The 8,120-nt window shown below is 42.7% G+C and overlaps 1 pseudogene; it reads right to left on the reverse strand.

The window, feature by feature from the left end:
• Positions 1–408: 408 nt before the first annotated feature.
• LOC125133363 (calcium and integrin-binding family member 2-like) lies at positions 409–7,839 on the reverse strand (annotated as a pseudogene).
• Positions 7,840–8,120: the final 281 nt, after the last annotated feature.

Genomic DNA, 8,120 nt, shown 5'->3' on the forward strand with positions numbered 1-8,120 from the left:
GAATTTTGCGGTTTTCCATGTTTGGTATAGCATTATAAAGCACCACCAACACTATCATATCAACAGCTAGCATTTATTAAGCACTTACTGTGTGCCAGACACTGCATGATGTGTATGATCTCATAATTCACTACAACAACACTCTGAGTCAGATATGTTATTATCCCCTCTTGCAAATGAGGAGAATGAAGCCTAGTGGGTAGGTCCCTTGCCCACGTTGACATAGCTAGAAAAGGAAAGGTTAGGACTCTACCAGATCAGCCTGGCTGCAGGGAGCAACCTCACAACCAGTGCTCTGGATGACCTCGCCTCTGCCAGAGGTCTGAAGCTGTTGTACAAATAGCTCCTGTGGTTGGGCTCCTTGGTTAGATGGAGAGGTGAAGGAGAGAGAGGATCTGAGGGCCAAGCTCAGGGTCCCACCTTGGGTAAGAGGGTAGCAGCAGCATCCTTCTTCACCCATGTTGGAAATTCAGGAGAAGGTGTGAATCCTTTCTCCCTTCCCCAACGCTGTTCAAAGCCCCCATTGAGCTCTGACAGTTTTATTTGTTTCAGGACCACTAGAACTTCAAGAACCACACAAAGGTTACTATTCATTTCGAGACCTTCCAAAGCTCCCAAGCCTACGCTTTCAGGAAGCCTTGAATCCTCATCTTAGAAGGTGCCCATCAGGATTATTAAACGTGTGCTCTTCTGGCTACACTGTGCTGCAAACGGAGGTTTTTACACCACACCCAAAAATCCTATCAGCTGGGGAGGAAATGAATGTCTAGATTGTTCAATGTTTGGCCCTGGCTTTTTGAAAAAGCCCACAGGTAAGTTTCACTGGTAGGAGGAAAGAATTGATGTTAAAGTCCCCAGGCAAAAGCAGTGAGAGCGGAAACCGAGTCAAAGAACTCTCCATGTATTTCTTCTTTAAAAGAATCGGCCTGGCCAAAGCACCTCTTGGATGACCCACAGATCGCTGCCTTCGGCTCAGGCCTGAGCCTCGCCTGCCTGCTGGGTTTTCAGAGTTTCTGGTGAAGCCTTCAGTGTGCCATGCAGGAAGTGAGGTCATGATTGTTTTGGCATTTTGGGTGGTGTTTATCCCCTGGTAGCGGCTGAAGTTTATCAGCAGGCTTAGCCTTTGCACTTTGAGAAACCAACTATTATCTCACCCACAATTTAGAATAATAAAAAAGTCCATGGCAGAAAAGCATGCAGTAAGTAAAGATAAAGAACAAACGGGGGGAAATCCAGCGTTGCTGTGGACATTGGCCTCCAGAGCACACATCCTATCCATGGCCCCAGGGGCCAGCAAGAAAGATCCCCTGCACTGGTAACGAACCGACTAGGATCCATGGGGACGCCAGTTCAATCCCTGGCCTTGCTTGGTGGGTTAAGGATCTGGCATTGCTGTGAGCTGTGGGGTAAGTCGAAGATGCTGCTCGGATCCTACATTGCCGTGGCTGTAGTGTAGGCCAGCAGCTGCAGCTCTGATTCGCCCCCTAGCCTGGGAACCTCCATATGCTTCAGGTGCAGCCCTAAAAAGCAAAAAAAAAAAAAAAAAAAGAGAGAGAGAGAGAAGAAAAATTCCCCTGCATCTGGTCTTAGCTTCCAGTTAAGAAAAAATTTAGAGGGAGAAATTTAGGAGCAGAGAAAGAGAATGTAATATGATATTTTCAGTTAATTTTTTAGGTATAGCTGCTTCCTGAAGTGACCTGCCGTAGGACACGGTTTTAGGGAGACCACATGTGCTTCATCCTAGAGGCTTGTTTCCTCCCTGGGAGCTGTAATCAGAGCAGTTAAACGTTGGAACTCCTTCTGCAGTAGTTGCTGGAACTGACTTAAAGGACCTGGGGACTGCTGGTCAGGGAGTTGGCACAGAGGTTTTCAGCACCAGGCGTGGCACCAATTGGACTTTTTTTTTTAACTGCCACACCTGCAGCATATGGAGGTTCCCAGGCCAGGGTCAAATTGGAGCAGCAGCTGCTGGCCTACACCACAGCTACAGCAACACCAGATCCGAGCCACATCTGCGACCTACACCACAGCTTGAGGCCATGCCAGATCCTTAACCCACTGAGTGAGGCCAGGGATCAAATCCACATCCTCGCAGACACTGTGTTGTGTTCTTAACCCACCGAGCTACAACGGGAACTCCTGGATTTCTGATTTGGTTCTAAGTCTGAGATTCTATGAGCTTTATAAATACACTGAGAGTCAGGGTTGTTATCCTATAACACTTTCCCCTGGAGGGATCTCAGACTAAAAAGAATGTAACTGCACAAAAAAAGTCATTGCAAACCTTACTTTAAATAGCCAAAGCGATGGAAAAGTAACACAATGTTGTCATTGAAATGATCTAAGATTAGTTAAATAACTGAGCCACTATATTATTGTTAACTGGAAAACACACACATAGATGAAGATGTTAAATAACTTGATAATTTATAGTCATTCAAGCAAGTGGGAAGGATTTATGCAAACACAGGGATTCTGGATTGATTTCTTCAAAGACCTTTGCTTTTTTTAAAAAATTTTATTATTTAAAAATTTTTTTTTCTTGCTTTTTATGGCTGTACCCGTGGCATATGGGAGGTTCCCAGGTTAGGGGTTGAATAAGAGCTGTAGCCACAGGCCCACACCACAGCCACAGCAACGCCAGATCAGGGCGCATCTATGACCTACACCACGGCAACACCTGATCCTTAATCCACTGAATGGGGCCAGGGATTGAACCTGCAACCTCATGGTTACTAGTCAGATTCGTTTCCACTGCACCACAACTGAAACTCCTGCTTTGCTTTTTTTAAAAACTGGAATATATTGTGGGATTTCGAGTACATGGTTATAAACCCAAAAATATATATTTGTATTTACAGTTTTAGGACTATTGTTAAAATAATCGTTAAAAAAGATTGAGGGTACATGATGTTGAAAGACAAAAGTTCGAAATAAAATGCGGGCCTTATGAATTATCCTGTGGACTTGATGCTCAGAGTGAGAGGATCACAGCCTACGGTAGGATCAGGACATCCCAAAGGGACACAAAGCCTCTTAGTGGGTCAGTTTGACCCTGTCCAGGCCTGGGGTCTCCTCTGCTGCCTCCATCTACAGAGGGTCAGAGTTGCAGAATGGAAGCTTGTGACAGTGACTATAGAAAGTGAGCAGCGGTGGCTAAAGTGTTAGGTGTAGAGTCAAGCAAAGCACATTAAACCTCTTATCTGCATCTTGTTAGTTCCGTCACTTTGGGTGAGTTGATTAACCTCTCTAAACCCCAGTTATCCTGTGAGATTATTGTGAATATTAAATGCATCTATGGGGGGCCAATTCACTAATAGCCTAACTTTTCATTACCCATTGGGCCCTCAGGTCCTCACAGCCTTCTTTTTCTGGTTTGATAGATTCATTCTTAAAACACCTTCAAATCCCTTTTCCTTGTCTCTCCATTGTCCTGGTCGAGGAAGCCCCAACTGGAATGGATCCATCAAGCCATGCTCAGGGTTTCATCCTGATTCTCCCACTCAATGGGTGGAAGAAATCCTTCACACAAACTTCACACATTTCCCTCAGCTCTCAGCACCATTGGATTCAACTGGCTGCTCTCTCTCTGATTTCTTAATACTTTAAAATATACTTTAAAGCTCTCAGCTTCATTGTTTAAATTAAAATTAGGTTTTTTTGTTTTTTCCTTTTCAAAGGACAATGATATGACTTTTTACAGAAGCTGGAAATAATGATTCTACCAAAGAGCAAACCCTTCAGAACATGGAAGGTCCTTCCAGTTTTGGATAGAGTCCTTCTCGCCCTGTCTTCTTGTGTGTGTGTGTGTGTGTGTGTGTGTGTGTTTGCCTTTTCTAGGGCCACTCCGGCCGCATATGGAGGTTCCCAGGCTAGGGGTCTCATGGGAGCTGTAGCCACTGGCCTAGGTCAGAGCCACAGCAACAGGGGATCCAAGCCACATCTGTGGCCTACACCACAGCGCACGGCAACGCCGGATCTTTAACCCACTGAGCAAGGCCAGGGATTGAACCCGCAACCTCATGGTTCGTGGTCGGATTCGTTAACCACTGAGCCATGACGGCAACTCCTTGCCCTGTCTTAAATAAAGGACTGATGTTCTCACCATAAATTCTAGAGTTTCAGAACTCTGGTTCCTGGGGACTGAAGAAAACTCAAGGCGAGGCAAGGTCAGCAGTCCCGGTAATCCTCTGTGTCAGCCTCCAAGCTGGCCATCAGCTGACTCCTCTTCATTACTCTTCAAAGGCTCGAGAAGTGGATGGATTCCACCGGCGAATCACAGGACTTCAGAGAGATTTATAAATACCTAGTTGGTTTTCTTTCAGTTTCCACCGAGGTCTGAGTGGGTGGGGGAGGGGTTGGGGACTGCCCAGTCTCTAGGGTGTTGACTGACAGGGAGCAGACGTGATTCATGGGCCTGGCCTCTGTGAGAGAAACTCTCGGGCCAATGCTAGCAACTGCACTTTCACAAGTGCTCCTCCAGGGCACTTTCTGTCTGCAAATGTCTGCCTTCATTTGGAAAGGTTCTTTTTTTCCCGTGTCTTTCACAGCTATGGTAATTTCTAGCTCTAGGAAAGGGGATGAGGGAGTTCATGTCTTGCCAGGGGTCCTGGAGGAAAACGAAACCGTCCTTGAAAATGAGTTACTTGCACTGTGCATTCATGGCGTAAATAAAAGCTGAATGATAATGGGAAGAGTTACTCATGTACCGTAACAGACACTCATTCCATCTGGCCTCTTTGTGCCCACATAGTTCCTTACGCTAAATGATGTTAATGGGAATTAATACATATGTATTAGGGAAAGAAGAGCCCCTGGGGACATGCGCTAAGTATCAGCAGAGGGCTCTTCCCTAGGTAGACAACAAGGATGCCTGGGGAAGCACTGAGTAATGGTGGAGAGATGAATTGCATATAGACTAGTCAATGTCTTGCCAATTAAGCTTCCTGAATAGGATATCTCTGAGAAAAATGCTGGCATCAAAGCAGTTCAAAGCGTTGCCTTTTACTCTGCTATTTCACAGGGCACTTTCTCTCCACATGGACTTTCCTACAAATAGACAGTAGCAAGATTTTTTTTTCAACTTACAAGAAAAAAAATCCTTTGAAATTGTATTTGTAAGAACAGTGGTCCCCAAGTAGGAAAACCAGGCATTGCACGAGGTGATGCTTGATAAAGAATGTCCCTATAATGTGTGGCCAAGCTGTGAATTTCTACCTGTCCATTAAGAGTAGAATATCTGAGCAGATATTCTTGCATACTATCTCTCCTACTCATATCAGGGCTACCTCTAGTCCATGCTCTTAATTATTTATATCATGCCCACATTGTGAAATATATATCATGCATTATGAGCATTAGACGGTGCATCTCCATGGCTTATATCACAGTACTCTATCAACCCACTATGTAAACAACTTCTCTCATACATAGGCCGGCATCATTACCCTGATGAATTGATTTTGTTCAGACCCTGTGTACATATTAGAGCAATGTTTTATCACTATATAGATATATACACACACTCAATACTCACTGGTGTTAAGATAAATATTGTGACTTTGTGGAGAGAATGGCCTCATTGCATCAGATGGTCCTTATCAGGCATGCAGATAGCTCGCCAGCTTGTAGCTTGGTTGTCTTGCTGTTGGGGTGCTTCCCCTTCTCATCCAACCAAGGAAAGGGTTCTGTTCTTCATCAGATCAGATGGTCTAAGTCTGTGTAAGATGGTCAAAGTCTGTGTGTGCTGCAGAGATCTGAAAGCATCTTGTCTGGTCAGTCAGTGAGTCTGACTGAAGTTTTTACTCCAGTGATTAGCATTTATTTACCACTTAGCAGTGTATCCTGAGCACTGTGGGAAATACTAAGGAACACTTATCCTTTGATAGAATGTAAGCAGAAATGATTGGTGATTGAAATTCTTTGTTTTTAAAATAGATTTTTTGAAATGTAATCCACACATTGCCAGAGTTATCCAGTTAGAGTGTACAGTTCAATGATTTTTAGTGTATTCAGAGTTGTGTAAGCATCACCACAATCAACCTCAGAATATTTCATTACCCATAAGATAGATCTTGTACCAAATGGCAATCAATCCCCATACCCCATCCCCCAAATCTCCCATCCCCAGGCAACTACCAATTTACTTTCTGTCTCTATGGATTTGCCTGATCTGGATAACTCACATAAATAGAACCATACAATATATGGGCTTTGTTAACTGATTTTTTTCCTACTGGGCATAATGTATTCAAGGTTCATCCATGATGTAGCATGCATATATCAGCACCTCATGTCTTTTCATTTTATTCCCTTTCATTTTGTATTCCTTTTTACAATGGAATAATATCCACATATGTTTTCATTTGTCTTGGGTGTGTAAGTAGGAGTGGAATTGCTGGTAATTCATATTTAATATTTTGAGGAGCTGTCAGACTGCTTTCCAAAGTGACTGCATCATTTTTCATCACGATTAGCTATATACAAGGGATTTCAGTTTCTCCACATCCTTGTCAACACTTGTTACTATCTGTCTTTTTGATTATAGCTATCCAAGTGGGTGTGAAGTGTTATCTCACAGTGGCTTTGATTTGTATTTCCTTAATGACTAATCTTTCATGAGCTTATTGGCCATTTGTTTATCTTCTTTGAAGAAATGTCTGTTCATATCCATTGCCAATTTTTAAATTGGGTCACTTTTTATTAATGAGTTGTAAGGATCTTTTATGTATTCTAGATACAAATCCCTTATCAGGATTTACAAATATTTTCTCCCATTCCATGGATTGTCTTTTCACTTTCTAAATGGTCTCCACTGAAGCACAAAATTTTAATTTTTATAAAATCTAATTTACCTAATTTTTGCTTTGTCACTGTGCTTTTGGTGTCATATGTAAGAAGACATCGCTCCTAGTCTCAGGAAATGAAGACTTTCTCCTATGTTAAAGTATTATTGTTCTTGTTGATCTTTCTAGTTGTTCTATCTATTACTAAAAATTAGATAGAGAAGTCTCCAATTATTACTTTTGAATTATTTCTCCTTGAAATTCTGTCAGTTTTTGCTTCTTATATTTTGGGGCTCTGTTGTTAGGTGAACATGTACTTATAATTGTTATAGCTTCCTTCTGAATTAACCCTTTTATAATTATAAAATATTCTTTTTTTGTCTCTAGTAACAAGTTTTGTTTTAAAGTCTATTTTGTCTGTATTGGTATAGCCATTCTGGCTTTCTTGTGGTTGCTGTTTGCATTATATAGCTTTTTTTTTTCCATTCTTTTATTTTGCATTCTGAATATATAAAAACTTCTACAAAACAAAAAGAAAATGGCAAACAATCTTTATGCATTCCCTATGATCCAGCAGTTCTACTCCTGAGTATACCCAAGACATGTTGGCCTCCTCGATGACCTTGTCACACACAAGCACCACCTCCAGCTCCAACTTGGTGAGCCAGGCTAGTGTCAGTTCCAGGTCCTCCGTGCAGATGAAATTGTCAGTGTTGAAGTCATAGCTCTTCAGGCATAGTTTGTGGGGAGCTGACTCACAGAGCATGAAAAACATGCCCACAAAATCATTGAAGGTGAGATTCCCCTCCCCATCCTCAGAGGGAGCCTCCACAATCCTTTCCTTGAAGGGATTCTCCCAGAGCTCCAGCATCTGGATGATGAGGCTCATGGGCACATGGACAAAGGGGTTCTTCCTGTGGTCCACTGGGAAGAGGTTGGGGACCAGTTCATAGAATCGCATGTGCAGCTTGAGGATGTCCTTCTTACTGAAGAAGGTGCAGTCTGGGTAGTTGTCCAGCTACTCTTTGGTGAAGATGGTCTGCTTGTTCCCCATGGTGGCCGTAGTACCATCACTCAACCACCTGGGCCTCACCTTCCATCAGCGCTGCCCTCTCCAGATCCTAGATAAGCATGATAAGCATTCTTCAGTATGTGTATACAATGGAATATTAAATGTCAATGGGAATGAATTGTATACAACCACACACAATAATGTGACTGAATCTCACAAGTGTAATAGTGAGTTAAAGAACAAAAAGAATGCATCTGAGTCTATTTAGATAAGGCACAAAAACAGATAAAATTAATCTATGCTCAGTCAAGACAGTGACTTAG

Source organism: Phacochoerus africanus, chromosome 8 (assembly GCF_016906955.1).
Source record: "Phacochoerus africanus isolate WHEZ1 chromosome 8, ROS_Pafr_v1, whole genome shotgun sequence".
NCBI classification, from domain to species: domain Eukaryota; kingdom Metazoa; phylum Chordata; class Mammalia; order Artiodactyla; family Suidae; genus Phacochoerus; species Phacochoerus africanus.